This window comes from Amblyomma maculatum, chromosome 3, assembly GCF_055883805.1.
Source record: "Amblyomma maculatum isolate TAMU_Amacu chromosome 3, ASM5588380v1, whole genome shotgun sequence".
Taxonomy (NCBI): Eukaryota; Metazoa; Arthropoda; class Arachnida; order Ixodida; family Ixodidae; genus Amblyomma; species Amblyomma maculatum.
In genome coordinates, this window is record NC_139346.1 from 76,736,406 (window position 1) to 76,758,545 (window position 22,140).

The window sequence follows — 22,140 nt, forward strand, 5'->3', positions numbered from 1 at the left end:
GTGGCAACATCACGCAGATCTTCTGCAACTCAGCCATGCCATTTGGCCTCGTGCCATTGCAAAGCCCGTCGGCCACAACAGTCAGCCTTGTCAGATGCCAGACACGTACAATTGAGAATACGGACACGCAGCATGTTCTCGTGACCTTCGTAGCCAACCAACGGATGGCCTCTCACCTTCAATATTCGAAAACACCATGCCATAAAATTATTCGGTTTTAACTCGTTGGTCGACTGGAATCACTCAACCTCACACGCTTCACCGACCCATCAGCACTTGAACATGCGGTGGATCCCATTACGGTACGAAGGCCTCTGGGACATCGAACACCCAACCTATTTACAAGCGGTCTTTAACGTCTAAAGCCAATAGCCACAAGCCTGAATATCTGCGTTAGCAACTGCCGCTAGGCCATACGATTATCTGATTTGTCGACATGCCCATGACGGCATGTTGTCTCGCGATGACACATAGCTGTATGATTAATAAACGCTGAGCAATAAGGTGACATCGAGGTCAGATAGAATCACCTTTTAGTTTATGGTTACTAAGTGTAGAGTTGGACACGGTGCTTGAAGACCACACAGGCGCATATGTACGGCTTGGCGAAAGCGGGGCTTTGTATCTATGTCGGGCGGCTTTTCATGCAATCCGGTAGCTTAATATATCTAAACCACTATTTGGAATGAAGCTGTAATCACACTTGTAAGCTTATTAGAACCTGTGAGATAATATAGGCACGAAGAAAATGTTAGTGATACATAATTAGCAAATGTTCAGCGAGTAGGTGAAAGAGGACACATAAGGGCAGCCATGATCACGCCAATAACAGTACAGGTTAACTGTTTTCATTATTTTATATTTATTATTGGTGGAAAACTTGTACCTGTTAATTATACTGCATGTTGTTAGTACTATCGCGTTTAGGTCAGAGGGTTTTTGCCCCCGGTTTAAATATCTTACCATAATAACTTCAACATCGGCTCCTCCAACTAGCCTCAATTCTGCTAGCGCAATAGAAGGTTATTGTGGAGCCGTCTGTTATTGCCATAGAGAGAAGGGCGGAATGCCCCTGATTGCATCTTTGTTTGTATAGAAACGATGATGACCTTGCGCAATGACGCTGCTTAAGTTACAAAACTATTTCGGTTAGAACGAAAGGAAGAAGATGGTTTGCACGGTATGAAAAAGAATTGAACAAGGGTAAATGGGGTACGCCTCAGTTCGCAGATGAGCCAACGTTTTGATAAGTGGACTTGTCTTCGTCTACTTCGAAAATTATTTCGAAACTAATTTTCGAAACTATTTCGGAAACCTCACGAGAAAAATTCAGAATTAAGAAAAATGGTCTTAAACGTCTTAAAAAATGGTCTTAATTTTTAATCTGCGAGCCCCTTTCATTGCCCACGGTCTCTAGTGAGTTCGTTGATTTTACAGAGCGTGGGCATTGTTCCAGGTGTTGGAATGTTTCTAGAATTACAATATAGATATCACCTTAGCCTTAGTGAGCGACGTGATAAGCTTCATAATTCTGGAGTCGGGCTTCAAAGACACGCCCTTTCCTCGAGACCGACGTGGCGGATCGGTTTCATGAGGGGCGCTACGAAGGAGACAGATTGCACGAACATATATGTGGCCTTTTTTGTAATGAGGCCGCATATTTTGTGTCGCTAATGAAGAGCGCTGCTTATTAATAGCCAATTTGTGTGGTGCTCGAGAGTGTTTCAGTGCCGTGTGCAATCACGCCACTTTATTCGTCCTTTTGCCATCCGCATCTAATACCTTGGAGCATACAGGACATTTGCAGGGCCACCTAATGACGTGGAATCACAAGAGGCTTACAAGAAAGGTAAAAAAGAAATAAATTATGTTCATACCACTTAGTTTAATAATTTTTTTTTAGAAGCTGTTTTACATTTAAAATTGAAAAGTTCCGACTCACATTTATTATGACCACGCGCACTTTCATTCCTTTTCCTTGCTTTAGAAACATCACAATAAAAAGCTTAAAATTTGCAGACATTTTTATTTGCTGGTTTTTGGTGCAGGAAGGTCGTTAAAGATATGCAATAAACAATATGCAAAAGTGCTAGGTGATATGACAACACTGCGGCCGTAGCTTGCGCTTGCGATTTTGGCTTGGTCGAGCGGTCGCCTCGTCGGCATGTCTATGTATGCTTTCTTGATACCGGGAAAACTGTCACGAATATTTCGAAAATAATTTTAAGAGCCACATTTTAGCTGCAGAATGGTTTGTAGTGCTTATCTTTCGCCGATTGTAAATTCGTTCTTGTCGTTTATTGAGCGCTTGCATGCTTTCTACTGCGACTTCTGCTCCGCTTGATGTTTCGCGTTGACGATGGCAGGAATGAATACGCTGTGTGCGTAAAAGGTAATTCTGCTTCGTTGTCGTTTTAAGGCGCGCATTTAGACACTGGCTTAATATTCGCGTATTATCATGAGTGTTTATTCTCAAGTGGACCTATATTCTGGGAAGGTAGTGAGTGGTTATTCTATGCGCTTGTACATGTGTTGGGCGGTGTAAGGTTCTGGCACTGGGTACTCTCGTGTGCAAAGCGCGTGCACTGGAGTACGACTGCTCGCCAGCCTCGATCAGTTACGTGGTGTTAAAATCCCTTCTCTGCTACCATGAAAAACGCACAGAATAAGAAGTAGCCAACGGCAGAATGCTGTTTGGGCTAAGGCAAGTTGTACTTTTTGAAGAGGTTTCCATACTATTTTTCCAAATGCGTTTTAGAGTCCTGCTCGATAAAATAACTTATTATCCATTTTTGTACGAATTTGAACCGAGTGAATAGTGATTGCAGAAGACCTTAGAAAATGAAACGACGCATATCATTTCCTTTGCACTGAACACGTGGCGAGGTAAGCAAGTGTATAGGCACGTATATGAGCGCACCTAATAGCTTACGACATGATCAATCGAGGTTTGTCCCTGGAGCTCATTAAGAGCATACGGGCCCGATTTGCCAGAAAATTACTGAAAACTTTCAGCCGGACTGCAACTTTGAGCAAGCACCGGCATCGGCGTACACCGGTGCCTGTATCAGTATGTTTACATTTGATCGGGTAAATATTTCTGCCAGATAATGCAGTTCAGTTCAGTCGTTCAGTCGTGTCCGACTGTTCGTGACACTATGGACCATATCATGCCACGCTTTCCGGTCTCTCACTATCCTCCTAACATCACATAACTTCATCTGCAGCGCCTCGAGGATGTGGGATAATTAGTTAACCTGCAATTAGGCTTCCTGTTTGTTTGCAGATAGCAGACATATTCTGCACCGTATATTTAAAGCGAACAACGGGCAAACATTTCTGGAAAATCCGCGCAGGAAGTAACCACGGGATAGAGCGCAGTGCGTTTGGTGAACATTCGCGCTTAGTAAAAAGCATTAACATAAGGTTGATACGGGGCTGGTCCCCACATGCATCGTAGCGTTCTGACATAGTGCTTAGCGCAACGCTACACTGCATCTACGTTTTTCACACGAAGAGTAGCTGTGTTAACGCAACGCATGGCGTTGGTTTCGTTTTGTCGACCGAGCGAAAATGGCGGGCGTAGTTTTCGGCGCGCTAAGAGATGGCGCTCCGCTTTTCGCATGTCTATTGTGAGGAAAAGTATTGCCATATTTAATAAGGCTTTGCTTTGACCTATTATATGTACTTTCCTAGCAATGAATTCAATATACACGCGATATAAATCGGCCAAAAATCGTTAGGTGTACAAAGGCTCGTAAAGTGTACAGCTGAACAAAAAACTAAATGGAACACTCGAGCAGTGGCCGAACTTACCAAACATAGTATGCGTTAGCGTGCTCTATAAACAGGCAAGGAACAGAGAATGACTATGCCGCTGCATATGTGGCTGACCCATTTGAATACTGTGATCTTGCCCTATCGTTACCCCGAGCGAAAATGCTCTTCTGCAGTGATTTAATCACGTTACGTGGCGGCATGGATCTGTCTGCTTCGTCATGAAAGCAACCCTTTCTTGGTATGATAGCCGTAGTTCAGGCTTCTCTGGGCGGTGATTCGTTGTACTGTATTGACCGTCGACGGCTCATAAGGAATTATTTTCACTGATGAATACATTTTCTCATAAAAGAGCGACTGTAAAGTATTTTGTTCAGTTTTATCTTTCCATTGATGCACGTTTCTCTGCCTTTTAGCAAGGCATGAACAATCGCGGACGGCTCAAGAGAGATAGCTTTGTTTTCTATGGGACACTGTTTAAGTCTATTTCTTACGTGTTAAACAGATAGTGTTTGTTGAATTAAGTGACGTTTAATTCTCATATTTAGGCAAAGACGGTCAGAAATATTGTTAAAATGTAAAAAAAAAATGACTAGTAGACGTATGAGTTATTTGAACACAGCAATATTTCTCAGTAGACCTTCGAGCGTTTTGTAATCGGTGGTTCAGCAACCTGGCCGCCGAGCGAACCGCCATCCACAGCTGTGACGCTGACTGAAGGCTGTGTGGCATTCGTAACAAAGCAGAAAGCCTCACGCTGCACCGCAGCGCAACCGAACCAGCCTAACATGTGAATATCGAGGTGTGTCAGCCATATGTGCCAACGGTGTCTCGTTTCCTGCTGCGGCTGTGCTCGTACTCGAGCGCTGGTTCTCCCACTTCGGCCACCTTTCACGTACTCCGCTTTAGCTTTTGTGCGGGTGCGCTTTGAGATGACTAAGAACAAGAAAAATATCAAAACAGTTTGATTTGGTGCGTAGGGTTAAATTTGCGAAAAATGACTCGGGCTGTGAAGGAGGCCTTATTGAAAGGTTGTGTATAGTCATATTATGTTGATGCTGAGCAAACCCTGAAGGCCTTCATAAAATGTTGGGGGATCTGCATTAGTGGAATGTGAATAATATATGAAAAGCGCTTCAAGCAATGAGGACGAAGAGACACGGACAAGAACGGGAGGTCCTTCTAACTGTCAGCAGTAGAGCAAAACATCCCATCCGGGCGACCTCGGCACAGCTCACGAAGACTTCATGCCTTTCTCCGGGCACTCTGGAAGGATCTACAAGACCTTGTGTTTTGAATGTTACCGAGTATTCGCCTTCATATAAGCCCCGTTGCCACGCGACATAACCCCACCATTTAGCATGTTCTAAGCTCCTGCTTGGTAGAGAGCACCTGGTTGCAGCAGCTGAAGTTTATGTGGTCTCCAATAGCTTCTCGAAGACAAGTGAGGGGCACTCTACAAAATGCACTCTGAAATAGAGTTGTTTCTTATTTGTATATCCCTTCTCCTTCGACCTTTCTAGCGCCAGCGATATATCATCCTGACATCAGTAATGAATGCATCGCAATGGGCGTTTCACATATCGTCTACCTGAAACGTGGTATTCTTGTTCTTCCTTCATTTTGAAGGTAGCGCGAAAAACGAGGACCAAGAGTAGAAGGGCACAACACGAGCGCTTCAACCGAACCTTCAAAATGAACCAGATTCAACTCGCCCAACTTTCAACCTTACTACTTGTTCTTCCTGTGCTGCTGATACAGCTATAGAATTACGTATTAGTAGCGGCGCGAACATATACTTTGATAATAAACGTCTTTTAGAAGACATATGGGTAGCGGTTGGAGTACTCACTGCAGAACCTTGATTGCATATGCTATGTTGCCTATGTGGTGGTGATAAATACAGGCGCATGTAGCATTTGGCACTAAGCCTAGTATTGTAGTCTGTTGACTGGTTGACGTATCAAGTGGTCGGAGGAGATTGTGTTTGTCCTGGTCGGCTAGTGTGGCGTAGAGCGCGACCACCAGCACTGTTGTTTTCTTTAAACTTCAAGTGTGTAGGCGTACATCTGATTAAGTAATTATCATGAGTGTTTTATTATAGCGGCTTTGAACAATGTGAAAAATACCTCTTTTTTCTGCCTACAAGAAAGAGCCGGGAAGCCACATGAATGAGGGTGAAAATATGGAGGGTTCATTTAGCAGCAATATGCTGTATGGCGAACGCTTCAACATCTAACTCAGCTTCGAGGGAGGGGCGCTTTTCTATGGTTATACCTCGAATTTCTTGAAGACTGAATCCACCCACAACCAGCCCATTGTGGAATCATACACCCTGTTCTGCCGCTTTATTCCACAGAAGTCCTTATGTAGTTCCTTGTGGCTGTTCTGCGTTCGCGTGAGTGGGAGGAGGGGTTGTTTGGAATGGGGGCTACGTGTTGTCATTGTCTGTGTCCGGCTTGGATAAAGTTTATAGTCTTGAGCAAGCACTTCCGCTGCGAAATGCGCTACTTCATGAATTTGTAAGGATGTGCTGTGTATGCGCATCGCTTCAAGCATCTTGTTGGCAGTATATGTTGCGAGGCCTAGTGTATTTTTCATAGTTGTCCCAATGATAACATTAATTTTGGGTCGTGCTGCTTTAAGGAGTTTAAGATAGGGAATCCGTAGGATACCTGGCTAATGATTTGCGCTCGTATCAATCTTATTGTGGTTTCTTGCCCTATTGTTTTACAGGTTCTTACAACACGCCATGTTATAAACAATGCTTGTATGGCTGATCTGCTGAGTAGTTTGATGGCGAGTTTTGCGTTACTAGAGGATTGTAGTGAAACTACAAGTGTTCGGTTGAGACGCTTCTCTGATGGGTTCTCCTTGAAGTAGAATATGAATGGTGTCTTGGGTTTTGTAATTGTAGCCCTTGATAAGAATTTCTTCAGATTTCGGTGGATAGCATTTTAGGCCACACTTATGTTCTTTGGGTTAACCACAAGCGACTGCTTGTCTGAGATATTTATTCTACTCAAAGAGGCAGCCACTCCTGTCCACAATGTGATATGGTAGTATACAGCTTTTCAGCACCCTAGCGATTCTTATTGGGGATGCTAAATAGATCGAGTGAGATTATTGAACTCTGCAGGGTGGCATTGTCATGCATAGCCCGTGGGCCAAATCGTGTTTCCCCCATGGCAATGCTGGCGGTGCAGTTAGACAGAAATATTTCGAAATGACCACATACCACTCGCTGTAGTTGTCAGCTCCTCGTGTGTGGCCTATCGTGTGTGGCTTATATATATACATCGAAGATGCCTGTGAGATTCAGTGTCATGATTAGATGTTCTCCGCCACTTGGTATGCTGGTGATGACCTCGGCTCCTATGAGATGGAAGGCGTCTTGGGAGGATAACCCTATTCTGAAGCCCATCGTAATTGCGTGAAAGGGTCTTGAACGTAGGTTTGTCGCGGCTTCGGTACTATTCTTTCCTATAGTTTGCCCAGATACGATATTGCCAGGGGGCGCTCGGAGCGAAAGACGTTGAAGTGGCGCTCGGGGAAAAAGAACGAAGTGAATCTGCTCCGGACTAGAAGGACGTACCTAAAGCTTGGACAGATTTGTCACGATGTTGGCGACTAGGGCTAGGTTATCAGAGCCGGTGCAGGTGGAATTACACGGTCCAAGCTTTAGGTACGTCCTTCTAGTCCGGAGCCGATTCACTTCGTTCTTTTTTCCCGAGCGCCACTTCAACGTCTTTCGCTACGAGCGCCCCCTGGCAATATTATGGACTACGATTTCGGCGTGCTTACTCTCGGTTGATACGATGGTCGTTTGCAACGGAGTCGTTTATGTATTATTACACTATCTCTTTGATTAGCTGCTTGGTGAAGTTGGGACCATGACGTTGTTCTTTGAGTGCCAGATGCAGTGCTGACGGTCTTGCAGGCTCGGGCGGCTGCTTATACTCTGGATGCGGTTATAGAGCCAACAAGCGCTTTGGTGCTCATTTTGTGGACTGGCATGTGCACGGAGGCATGGTCTGTTACATGGTGCCGATGTTTTCATTGTTTATGTACCTCTTATAGAGCTCCGTTATCTCTTGTAAAGGTGCGAACATCTAATTTGAAACCTCTTTGAGCTAAATGTTGGACTTTGGGGTTGAGTTAAATTCTAAAGGATACTTCATGTTTTTGAGTTTCCTGATTTTTTATTATAAAATTCAGAAAAGTGTTACAAAATTTGATATATAAATACCGTGGCATAGATTGGCGCCTCTTCCGGAATTTTTAGAAATCGCAGGTGTAATTACCTATTTCGTTTTTGGCGCTTCCACCTTCGCACCAGGCATCGCCGCTGCTTCCAGAGCTGAATGTGGTGTTTGGCGACTTTTGGGTTTCTCGAGTAGGTTGTATAGTGTCCATTCTCTCTGTGCGTGACTTGCAGATACTGTCATTACAACCTGTGATAGGTCTGATATATTAAGTAATGTGAGTGGAGGTTGTATAAATTGAGTCCAATCAGTGATTCGTAACATGTATAGATTTCCTCTGACTTTAGTAGCTCATGAGATGCTAATAATGCAGTGGCTGCTTCCAAGTCTCTCTACCAAGTTGGACCACAGCCTCTAAATTTCGTGGCAAGCGTCGCGGGTTATGCTCTTTCCCTCCCTTTAGGGGATAGTGATTGGTGAAGAGTCCATATTCAACATGGTAACTGCATTAAGTATGGAATCATCTATGCGCGAATTAGAACCGCACCTTACATACGTGAGGAGTGGTTTGTTTGCGGGAGCTTGCAAGCTGCCATGAATATATTGCTGACAACTAGATTTATATGTTCCGATCGTTTGAAGAAGTTCGTTTGAAGATCTCGACAACCAAGTGTTAGCTCTCTGAGTCTGGGATGGTATGTTTAATAGCTTTATTGTCCCTTGTTTAAAGGAAGGCTGCCGGAGAGTACGCGGTTTACTGATTGTATGATTTCTGGATAAGAATGTGTCTTCTCGGCTACTAACTATTGCAAGCATATTACGTCCATCTGACGTGCGTATTGGCTCTGAACGGCCTTATTGGGCCTTGTTGCGTTTGTATCCCCTACAGATACATTATGAAAGAGCACTGAAGAACCCTTCTTCAGTGCTCTTTCATAATGCATCTGTAGGGGATACAAACGCAACAAGGCATTGATGGCTCGGCTTGCAAACTGAGGCTCCCACACAATAGTCGGGAGCCTCAGTTCGCAAGCCGAGCCATCATTTCGGCAAGAGGAAATGTCCTCGTTTGGGCAGCGCGAACATCCCTGGTGAGGCTTTAATTCCGCTTTTGCTTCCAAAGAAGAAAATACAGGCAAGGGGAGGGAGAAGGGTGAGAGAGAATGAAGCAGGGCTGAGTGAAATGATGTTTCCTGGGGATGTATTTCTTAGCCTGGAAATGAGTGTATCCGTAGCCTAAAAATAAAGTCGAACGTGGCAGCAGCAGGACAAACAACAATGCTGGGAGCATGATGAGAGAGCACCAAAATTAGGTTCGGGGTTGACAGGCCATTCTTTAAAGGAGACAGGCATTCCGAAGGGTCCTGATAAAAAATTCTAGAGGGCGCTTTGTACCACAAAAGTGGGATGCGGCAAAATACATTATAGCGCGGTGTATCGTAGCCCTCCACTATGGCGCCACTATTTCCCTTTCTTCTTTCACTCGCACTTTGTGGTACATGTGTCCGCGGAAAATAGTGACAGATACTGCGCTTTTTATATTCTGTAAATCATTTCGAAATGCCGCTGATGCCTGCTGTATTATCGCTTCCTAGACATCTGGGTCTGCTTCTGTTTTCTGTGTGGTGCGGCGGTCGAGGAAGTGCCAAATGAAAGGCGCCACACGTACGCCTGGATCGGACATCCGCTGGGGCAGCTTCGTCTATGCATGATTCGCCCGGCGGTGTCATGACCAGTCGTGACGGTACATAGCGCGCCCCTTGTCGAACAGAACCAGCATTCCATTGAAAGCATCAACGTTCACCGGCGTTATATATTTCGCTTGCAGGAAATTAAAGGCCTCAGTATCTGTCACTCGCGGAATGCCACTATCCTAACGGTAGAGAAGGGGAATTATGCTGAACGTTTCACGATCCGGGGCGTGGCGCACTAGGTAAAGCGCTCGGCTGGGGATCCAAGTGATGAAGGCTCGATTCCCGGTGGAGACAAGGTTTATTTATTTATTTATATCTATCTTGATCGAGAGTATGTCGCCATCTGTCGACAGCTGCTGCTGACGACGATGAGGCATTAAAGGCTTTGGCCTTAATAAAGCTGCAGGGGAACAGTTATCAAAAGCTTTCCTTATCAAAAGAAGGGTAAACAAACAGATTAACAAATCATATGAAAAACAGTTGCCTAACCCATAATTTGAAGAAAGAATTCAACGGGAACCAAAGGAGTATTAAGGAGGAAACACATTTAGAAAACCACTTGCAGTGTACGCTATTGCGGAGGGGGAATGAAGTGATCACGTGCCGTTAACAAACTGTACATTTATTGCTATATGGGATCTTTTTCTTGAGTAGATATAGCGCAGGGGGAATATATTTATCAGGTTGTATTGTTTCTCTGGAAATATTTATTTCTATTGGTTCCCATCTTAAGTTTATGAATTCGATGTGCCTTTCAGTATTTTCTGTCCCTTGAAGATTTAAAGCTTGACTTCAGAATAAATAATATAATTTCTCCGAGCCTATGGTCTATCTCACTTTATTGCTGCAAAATTGCTTTCGGGAGCTTTTTGCTTGTGTCTGCCCGATGACCATTTAGCCTTATATTCATTAGTTGCCCCGTTTTTTCGATGTCCTGCTTATGACAAAAAGAGCATTCTGAATAGTAGATAACGTTGGCTAATTGCAACTAACGCCTGGGTTTATGTGAGAAGTGTAATCGCCTGCAGTGCTTTCAAACATGGTATCTTTTTGTAAATGATTGCATGTCTTACATCAGTGTCGAGAGCAAGGATGCGGTTGTGTTCGATGCAACCGTTAGATGCAACTAGATTCTCCTGCAGCTCTGTTCCTTATCAGGATCATTTGAAATGCCTGTCCCGTTTCTAGAAAGTTCTGAAAGCATCTAACCTGCTTTGGGTGCCGACTCGTTCTTTATCCCGCATTGTAGTTGGTCCTACTGTCGCCGTTTCTTATTTTCTTTTCCAAGCCGCGGGATCAGCGGTTCCAGTCTGAGTAATGCATACCGAAGAAACATTGTTTCACTCTTTGCCCTATGCATTTCTCCCTGGCCCTACACTCTTAGAAAAAACCGGTTGAGGTGGGGAGTAACGTCCACTTTGGTCCTCAAATGTAGCCGTTACTCCGCGAGAGGTGCAACTGCGACAAGAAGCATGCGGTGACAAATTTTAGAGATTTAATGTTTAGTCCTGGCTCGAAAAGGACTAACAAGAGGAGGAACCGGAAGATGAGTTGTTCACTTAATCCCTAGCTTCCGTTCTCGCCTCTCTCGTCGCGGGTTTCAGGTGCAGAGAATGTGTTTCCGGCTCGAGGGACGACACATGCATACTATGTTGCTGGAATTGCATACTACTTAGCTGGAATCCACGATGCACTGGGAGAAGTGCTGTATGTGCGCTGGGGCCGCACTGGTCCAAGTATCTCTTTAGGAATTGTAGGAAGTCCGGAAACTGGAAGGCGAAAAATAATGCGCATATGAAAAATATGGTTGAAGTAAGCACTTTTTTGCTACGAAGTCGCTTACGCACCTGTAAGAAAGCACCTCTTTTTTCTAGAGGTTCCATGTTTCGATAGGTCGTTTCGAGTGTTCCGAGAGAGACCACGATTGCCGTGCCTTTGATATATCATGACACACTGACGATTAACGTACAACAAAATCCGGAATTTGAATGATGTGGGTTACCATGCTAAGAAAACTGCACAGCTGGTCTTGAGGGTACTCTAATACAATTATTACTGCCAGAATGTTTAATGCGGGCTCAATCGCAGGCTCCAAACAGGGTCTACGCATTAGCGAGCGTAGCCTGCACCGCGGCCCAGTATAAACAGCAGAAGCAAAAATATAAAACGAGGAAGACAGTAGTTTACCGAGCGAAGGGCTCATGAAGGAGAAAAAAAACAGCGCTGGTAATGCGTAATATGTTGCGTATTGCTCAAGCTTTTGCGCTCCTTGCTCTGCGTATACGCCAGCCGAGCCCTCGGTCATCGCAACGCTTCCCGAAATGTTTACAAGCAAAAAACATTTAGTTACAGTTGCATCTTATCTTTACTCACCTATGGGGCTGAAACGTGGAGGCTAACCAAGAGGGTTCTGCTTAAGTTGAGAGAGAGAGATATATATTTTAATGGCAACAGAAGATGTCTGCCTGGTGGTAAGCCTAGCATGCTACTCCTGATGAGGGTTGAGGGATGAGGGTGACAGATTGTGGGAGGGGAAGGGGAAATAAATGAGAAAAAAAAAGAGAATCGGTGTCGCACACTTTCACACGCACATAAGCACACACAGATGAGTTTTAAAGGGTATTGATCAACCCTGTGTCCTTAAGAAAAGTTAACTTTCACACGCACATAATCACACACAGATGAGTTTTAAAGGGTATTAATCAACCCTGTGTCCTTCAGAAAAGTTAGTAAGGCCTTGGTAGCCCTCGCAGCAGACGATCCGTCGCACCAAGGACCCAGGACATGTTCAAGGCGCAAGGTTGTTTCTTTAGGTAAGCTTAAATTATTGCGCAGTGTCCTGCGATGTGCAGTAAACCGTTGACAGGAGGTTACCAAATGTTCAAAATTTTCACACACATCACATGTAGAGCACAGAGGCCTGCTCGCTATGCCTATTTTATGTAGGAAGTAGTTTGTGTATGACACATTTAAGCGGATTCTGTGTAGACAGTTTCGATGCCACCTGTTCAAATTGTGAGGAATTCGAAAGACGCAAGTGGGATCTATTCGGTGTAGAGGTCGATATTGATGGTTCGGGTCACACCACAGAGAGCGTTGCAATCGCCACGATTCAGTTGCTACAAGTCTTGCTGCATCTCTTCGTGAGAATGGTATTGAAATTGTCCTTGTGGAATCTTTTAGTTCTTTTGCAGCGGCGTCTGCGAGGTCGTTGCCCGCGATGCCGCAGTGAGCAGGTAACCACTGTAGCACAATGCTGTGACTCAGGTCATAAGCCTCTGTGTGTAGCTTATTTATGTCAATGACGAGCTCTTCCTGAATTCTTGATGATTTAAGCAATTGTAGTGCAGCGCGACAATCGCTGAAGATAACCCATGCTGCAGGGCGTTGTTGTAGAATATATATAATTGCTTCTCTCAGAGCTGTTAACTCAGTAGCCACAGCTGAAGTGCGATGACTGAGTGTTGCCGAGATTGTGGTGTGCATTGATGGTATCCACACGCCGATGGATGAAGAAATAGCTGTGACAGAGCCATCAGTATAGATGTGGCAATGATGACTGTAGCGTGCACAGATGTGCTCAAGGGCGAAGTATTTAAGTGCGGGTCCTGGGGTGTGGGCTTTTCTTTTGATGCCAGGTATAGTTGTCGAAATTTGCCATGAAGCAAACCTCCATGGTTGGAAAGATGACAGTACTGCACGTTGATATTGCGCAGGCAGTAGATTGGAGAGTGATGTCATGCTTTGCTCTGAAAACGGGTGGGTAGGTTCACGTGCAAAGCGCAGCTGGGCGCGAAGCAGCTCCTGCGGTATCAGCACGGTTACAGATAGACGTCTGCTCTCCGCCAGAGTGCCCACTGTGGAAGTGTTTTTTGGAAGACCAAGGCACACTCTTAAAGCTTTGGCCTGCATGGCTTCAAGTAGTTTAATGCTTGACTGCGAGAGGCCTTGAAGAACAGGGAGGCTATAACGCAGAAGACCTTCACAAAGTGCTCCATAAAGCCGTAATAAGGAATCGGTAGAGCAGCCTCTTCTGGTCGTTGAGAATATACGGAATATAGATACGTATGAAGAGAGTTTGGTCTTAAGTTGTTGAACGTGCGGTGACCATGAAAGGGACCTATCAAAGGTCACACCTAGAAATTTTTGATGGTTGACATACGGTATAGGAGTGCCAGCAACTTTCAGTACATAACGGGAGAGATCACGTCGTGAAAATGAAATTGCTCCGCACTTTTCTGGAGATATAACAAGACCTCGCTTGTTTAAAAATAATGCAATGCAAACTATTGCTTTTTGTAGCCGAGCATGCACAATGCGCCTGTTTCTTCCGGAGCACCATATGCAGATGTCATCTGCGTAGAGGGAGATTTGAACAGTAGGTGGCAAGGACCTGTCCAAACCAAGAAGAGATATATTGAAGAGGGTTGGACTTAAAATCCCTCCCTGAGGAACGCCACGAGACACATGATGTAAGGACGTGTCACCTTGATCCGTTGACATGTAAATGGTCCTATCCCGAAGATAGTCAGAAAGCCAGTTATACATTCGTCCAGCAATGCCAATTGAACGCAAGGCTGAATGAATCGCCTCGTGCGTGACATTATCAAATGCTCCTTTAACGTCAAGAAAAACAGCAATAATTAGAGACCGCTCAGCTTTGCTGCGCCTGACACAGTTGGCAAGAGCAATAACATTATCAATACTGCTTCGGCCTTTTCGGAAGCCAGACATTGATGGAGGGTAAATTCCCCTATTCGTCAAGTCCCAAGTAAGGCGTGAATGAACCATTTTTTCCATCAATTTCCCAACACAGCTTAGCAGTGCAATAGGACGATAAGCGTTTAGATCAATTGATGGCTTACCAGGTTTAAGAACGGGTATTACGCGCGCAGTCTTCCAGCTCTCTACAAGGCTGCCAGCTATCCAAGAGTTGTTATAGATGGTAAGCAGCTGAGTTTTGGCTTTTCTTCCAAGACGCGACAGCGAAGTGTAGCTAACATGGTCAGGCCCTGGGCAAGATCTTTTGTTGGTAACTACTAGCGCAGCTTGAAGTTCTTCCATAGTGAACAGTTCATCTAGGAAAGAAGTGTTGGGCGACGGGACAAAGGTGGGGAGCACATTTTGCAGTGAAGGAGCTGCTAATGGAGCAATCATCTTTGAACAGAAAGTCTCTGCTACATGAAGACAAGTAGTATTGGCATTTAGAGCCACGCACTCGAAAGGATGTAGTTGTGAAGGCTGACTTCTTAAGCTTCGCACAATACTCCACACTTTAGATAGTGGCTTTCTAGGATCTAAATTTGCACAAAAAGATGTCCATTTTCTTCTTTCTAGCTTGTCCAAATGGCGTTGAACGTGTTTTTGTGCTCGCCTAGAAGTCCGGATATCGTCTCTAGAAAGTGTCTTGCGCGCTCGTCTTTCTGCTCTGCGACGTATTGCTCGAAGTTTTTCATATTCGGCGTCAACAGCTGAGTACACCTTTGGCAGGTGGAGGACTCTCGTGTGCAATGTTTGAGCTTGTGCTACTGCAGCAATGAAGGAGTCATAACTTAAGTTCGACAGATCCTGCTTTTCTACGGCATCAGCGAAAGCTTCCCAGTTCGTGTAGCGAACTTTATGCCGCTGAGAGGCGAGAGAAAAGCCACAAACCTCAATATATGTAGGTAGGTGATCGCTGCCATGAGTCTCGATGTCCACAGACCAGGTTGTTGAAGCTGACAGATCAGCAGAGATCATGGAGATGTCAAGAGCACTGGACCGTGCTCCTTGATAGTAAGTTGCTTGGCCGTCGTTGAGAAATAATAAATTGTTGGAAAGTGCGAAGTCGAATAGCTGCCGGCCTCTGGCTGTCGATCTGACGCCTCCCCAAGCAGGATGATGTGCGTTGAAATCTCCCGTTATAATGTGTGGCACAGGGGTACTTCGCATGATATCTTGTAGGCGTTCAATATTGAAATTAGCACGAGGTGGTATGTAGGCAGCAATTACTGTAAACTGCATGTTCATGCACTTTAAAGTGGCTGCAACGTACTCATTATGTGGATCAGTTGGTATGGGATGCTGGATGAAGTTGACGTCTTTCCGGATAGCCAGAAGAACTTTACTGAGGTCTGTACCAGTTGTTGATTGCAGTACTGTGTAGCCTGAGAGACGAATTGTAGTATTAAGCCGAGATTCTGATATAGCAATTATAGGGAAACGATGCTTGAAGACGAAGTGTCGAAAGTCAGAGAGACGGGGGCGGAGGCTGCAGGCATTCCATTGAAAGATGGTGGCCTTATTTCGGATGGCTTGCACGCTGGGTGGAGCAGACGACTGATTGTCTGCTACCGCCATTGTGCCAGGAGAGGAGATATGAAATCAAGAATTGTAAGGATGGCTTTCGCCACCGGCGAGGAGAGTGGTATAAGAAAAGCACGAACAGCCTCAACAAGTGAGCACAGTTGGGAACTAGAAATGTCAGAGTTTCTGCGAATAGAGGTTACGCATGAGCGGTTCCGGGATGCACTCCTCGAATGAGGCTGCTGTACAGTAATTTTTTGTGGGCTTGGTACAGATGGTTGTTGAACTTCTGATTGTTGTGGAAGAGGAGGAAATTCAACCACGTCATCAATTCTCGGATGACAAGCATCATCTTTCTGTGACTGTCCTTGTGATTTCTTTCCCGTCAATGGTTTTTTTCTGTGATGACTACTCCTGATTTGATTTTGGTCAATTAAAGCAGCTTTTGCTGACTTGTAGTCGGTATTGTTGGATATCTTGTACTTATAGATTAGTTTCTCCTTTTGGTAGGCAGTGCAGCTGGAAAACGTTGCCTCATGCTGCTTTCCGCAGTTGGGACAAATGGGGATGTCACTTGGGCACGTGGTACGGTCATGATTTCCCCGACAGCGTGGGCAGCGCAAGGCTAGTCGGCAAGCTGTAGTCACATGGCCGAAGCGCTGACATCTACCACATTGTCGTGGTTTTTGGATGTATTCATGCACACGGTATCTTGTATATCCAAGAATAACGTATTCTGGCGCAGATTCTGTCACAAATACAATGCGGATATTTTCGGAATTTCCCAGACGGCGCACCGATTTTATTGGAACTCTCTCTAATAGTGCCGAGTAGATATCTTCTTGAGAAAGATCCAGGGGCACACCCTTGATTACTCCTACGCCACAGTTGTTTGGTCGGGGCTCGTATGCTTGCACTGCAATTCCTGCTATTGATCGTATTTGTAAAAGGCGTTCAGTAGCGACCGCGGTTCGGGTGTCAACTGCCAGAAGATTAAGCCGCTCGTTGGGGCGAACTTGAAGGACGGCATCTGGACCCAGAGATTCAAATGCTTGCCTCATTGCCAGCGGATTAAAGCGAGTAATACGATATCCGGTATCTACTGGTTTTATGATTACTGTGAGGTTGCACTTGGGCGCTTTAGAAGCGTTAGTTGCGTCGACACTGAAATTCGACCGCCTCGAGCTGCGGCGACGCTTCGATGGCACTTGAATAAATTTGTCTGGCTCTTGAGCAGACTTCGCCGCAGCATCTATACAGGTAATGGCAGACGAAGTATCTGAGCTATCAGGAAAATCATCCTGACCTGTAGGCATCAGCCGATCCCAGCTTGCGGTGGAAGGACCAGATGCGTGTTGTAGATGAGCATCAGAGGGTGAGAGTCCTGAAGTACCTGGTGATGACAGGTGACCGCATGATACACAGGTTGGGATGACGGGTGATGATTGCAGAGCTGGCACAGTCTGCTGAGGTAGGCCTGACGCGATGCCAGAAGAACACTCAGGTGATGATCCAGGGTGCGGCATCGGTGGAGCCGCACCCGCCGCTGATAACATGTCAGGATCTTGCAATATAGGCTATTTGGGATATATATATCGAGTATTAAATGGAAAATCAAACAGATTTCGCAGAGACGAGCAGGCAGCCTGACAGCTCCCTGACTTCTTCGTCTTCCTCTGCTTAAGTTGAGGACAACGCAGAGGGCTATGGAACGAAAAATGGTAGGGGTAACATTAAGAGATAGGAAGCGTGCAGAGTGGGTCAGAAAAATAACTCAAGTTACTGACATTCTAGTGCAAGTCAAGAAGAAGAAATGGGCAGGGGCAGGACATGTAGTGGGAAGAGAGGATAACCGATGGTCGCTCAGGGTAACAAACTGGATTCCAAGGGAAGGAAAGCGTAGCATGGGGCTTCAGAAAATTAGGTGGGCGAATTAGGTTAAGAAATTCGCAGGGGTCAAGTGGTTGCAGCTAGCACTGAACCGGGTTAATTGGAGAAATATGGGAGGGGCCCCAAGTGGTCGAAATTTCCGGAGTCCTCCACTACGGCGTCTCTCATAGCCCGAGTTGCTTTGGGACGTTAAACCCTACAAACCAACCAACCAACCTTAGCCCTGCGGTTGGTATAGTCAGGCTGATGATGATGATGAACATAGTGTCGTCGCTGCTTCGCTTGCTGATACTGCAGCTTGGTCGCACTCTTTTCTTTGAAGGTTTGTGCTACGGCTCCGTGTGCAGCGAAAATTATGCCCAGGGTAGCAGTTTGGGTAGCAGAGCATCACCAAAGAACCGGCGCTGCTAAATTTGCCAGCGATGTGAAATTGCGCATGTTAAAATGACTCCAGTGCAGAAAATAGTGTGCATGGGCATCCAGAACATTAGCTGCAAGTCGTGTGAGCAGGCAGCAAGCTCCAATTGGCAAGACCTTGAAATTGTTAGAGCGACAGCAATGATCTCTGCACTTCGAAACATGAAGTCCCAACTTTATAAACGCATTCATGACATAGCAGGCAAAAATATTTAAAAGTATCCCAGTTCTCGGGTTGGCCACCACGTTCAGCGAAGTCTCTGTTCAGAGAACAATGTGCTATGCTGCGTGAGCCATATGCTGCGCAGGATCGACCTCCTGCCTAGTTACATTTACTTGAAGCATATACATGTCTCCCGGAATTTCGATGTGTGATCAAATTGAGAGCTCGTTGCTGGTGTAACTTTTTATTGACAGGTTGTGGAATGTGACCTGGTTAAAGTGTTCCAAGCACTTCCACGCAATTAAGAAAAAAATTCTCGGCTTGGCCGAGTGGTTAGCGTAGCAAGCTACTGCATATACGGTACGAAGTTCGAAGCGCGCTTGTGCCGACGTTTTGTTTCTTGTTTTATATTTTTTTAATTTTTTAGCTCCTTTAATGTACTTGAGGTGGTGCGTTACTCTTTAGCTTTTACTTTTTATCTGAAGCCTTTTTCCTTCCGGGTGAACAGTGCCACCAGTGCGGGGCGTCTCAGTATGCCCAGTCTCCAGCGTCATACTGGCCCATAATCAGGTATTGCGGTGGGGCCATGTTAAGGAAAAATAGCAGCATCTTGGGGAGCATCTGCAAGGAGCAACCGTCCCTCCTCCTGCCGTTCATCTTTTGGAAACTAAGTGTTTATCCCCTTGCAGTTGGTCCCCAAAAGGAATAATGGTTGTGGAAAACCAGTTCGTATCAAAAGGACTAACCTCCCTACGTCTTTTAGTCCTTTTTTTCTTAGAGTGTACTCCTCACAGGCTTTTCTTCTTCGTAAGCAAAACTAAAACCCCCGCCAGTGGTAATCGCGCAGCCCAGATAAGGCAAGTCCATTTGTCGACACTTCAGCTTGGCATAGGAACTGAAACTATCCCTCAGCCTTTGTTTTATGCCTCATTCATAGTGTGTAGCCATCTTTTTGTCATTCTATATCAGTCCATTGCCTTGCTTGGCGATGCCGTCTCGCCATATGAATTACTTAGAAAAGGGCTTGCGAAACTGGCCTCGTTAATGATCGAATCTCCGTGGATTGTTTTGGAGGATCCTGCTTCCAATTGGGCGCAATTCTACGTTTTGGGTTACAGTTTAGGTCATGAATAACTTTTTTTGATGTTTTTAAAAAACTATTATACTAATGTCAAGATGGCTGCAGAACATCTTCAAACTGCTATTGCAGTAATTCAAAACTGCAGATTTCACTGCAATATCACAGTTATCGCTCCATTGTGCAGACTGCGGGGCGTGTGACACAAGCGTGTTTTGTGTTCGGGCGACAATATTGTATGAAAAGGATGGGCAGTGCTGGCGTGAATGGTACTCTAGTGATCTTTCGTCTGAGGTTTCTGCTTTGGTCGACAATTATGCCTCGGATTTGTGGCATTTCGGCTTCAGGCCTTAGAATTGTTGATGTTGCTTAGTCTTCTGCCCTGCAAAGCTTTCTTTTGCTTTGCAAATATCAGAGGCAGATCGTAGCTTAAGGTCTGATAAAATACCTTGAGGTTTGCTATGACTTTCACTTTGAGTGAAGTACCGTTATACACGACTAGACGTAAGTCGTCTTGCGAACATGGGCAGTTTGGAAAATTTTCATCTAAGTATCTTTCAGGCATTATGGTCACAATGGCTCCTGTCTCTAATTCCATTGTAATCTTCTTGCCATTTATTCTTACTTAAAGCACAATAGGCGGTGAGCCATGACCTTCGTTTGTCGTACAAACTGTAAGCAAGTCGGTTTCCGCTAAGGGCTCTTCAACATTGACCTCGACCTTAGTTTTGCACATTTTCGCTACGAGGCCTGGCTTCCAGCATTTGAAACACGTACTTTTGAGGAAAGGACTACTAACTGACGTATGCAGTCCACCGCATCTATTACAGACGCTAAGAGTGCATTTCCCACGTTGCTTCCTTGGGCTGTTTTGAGCAGCACGCTGCTCCTTGCTAGAGGCCTTCCCTTTCGTCGCGTGTCGCCGGCCTTGGGTGGTGGATTCCTGATGTTTGCAGATGTCCGCCGGACTGGTGGATAACCCTTCAGGTATCATTTTTCTGTGGCCTTTCTGAGCGGTTTCAAAAGCGGTGGCAATTCTGCAAACTCGCTCCCAGGTGACTTCGTCATCCGACAGGGCAAAAACGACGACATCGGAGAGAATCCGCTCTCATTCCAGAAATTATTCCATCCCGGAGCGCTTCATCCAAAAAACTTCCAAACGAGCACGTGGCAGCCAGTCTCCTCAGCTCGACAATGAACTGTGGCAGACCTTCGTTCGACGCTTGCTTGCACTGGTAGAAGTGATACCGTTCGGTAACCACTGACCGTTTTGTGCATATAGTGCTGTCGTAGAACATTTGTAGCGTCTTCGTACTGGATTTTGGTCGGAATTTTTGGCAGCAGAAGGTTACGCAGAGTCACGTAAGCCATTTTGAGCAAGGACAGTTAAGAAGGCTTGCAAATTCCTAATTGCGTCTAATCCGTTGGCGGTTGAATAAAGGTCGAACCTTTTTACGTAGACGTCGAAATTTCCATAGTCCGGGCAGAACTCGCCCAACGATTTCAGGGTGGTGATCATCACTGATGTCCCCGCTTACCGTAGGCGTCGTCGTCGTTTCTTCAGGCTTGGTCAATGCCTCTTCCTGAACGATTCCATCCTCGTCGCCATGTTATTCAGAGACGCCGAGAAGGCAAGACTTTATTCGGACAGCAACAAGAACATACAGACAATAAGGATAAAGTGGCTTTGGTTTATAAAGGAAGCCTGAGACTAGCCTGATTGACAGACTGTGACTTTCTGACCTCCTCTCCTCTTCTACCCTCTCCCTTTAAACCCCCATTCCCTTTTCCTAGTGCAAGTAGCCAACCGGAATTCCTTCTTTCTGGTTAACATCCCTGCCTTCCGTCCTCATTTCTTTTCCTCCTCCTCCTAGGTACAACCGAGGCATGCTTTTGGCTAGAGCTACAGTCGCACACGTGATCCGTGTCCGCATACATCAGATAGCGGCACGCAGTAGCCAAGCGGCGCACAGTAGCAAAGTGGCAACAGGCTTGATAAGCATTGCGCCGATATAATAGGTAACACTGGATGAATTTTGTTGGCGATTTGGAGGTAGTAATCTGACTCAATGTCCCTACCACTTCATTGAATTGAGTACTATTTAGGAGCTCAGCAATAGTGCGTAGATCTATTTCCCTTGAATGAGTTTCACTGAGGGCAGGAGTGCGTATAGGCTTCGGCGGTGATGTGTATTGGAACTTCTCGAATACTTAATCGTCTTGATATCTAAAGCTCGATTTTGATGTCTCATTTAGGCAACGGAGGGAGTGTCAAACCGCGAGGTGGGCCTTTTAATGCGGAAGTATTAGGTGCCTATGCTCAAAGGAGCTTGTCCCAAGAGATTGTCATCAGGATTTCGGGAAATGGAGAAGATTTGGACGAAAACGAACAACTGTTTACAAAAGAGGACGCGAGAATATCGCCAGGGAATTTGTGTGGTGAAAATGATATTGTTAGTTAATGATATTGTTAGTTAGTTAAGAAGCCAAACAAATGTCGAAATAGCTAAGAAAGCTAATGTCGATGACCAAACGGGCGTGCCGTCATGCAACCAGAAGACTAAGTGTTTCTCGACGTAGGAGTTAAAAAGTACTAATAAATTGTCGATATCGACCAAAACGTGATTGATG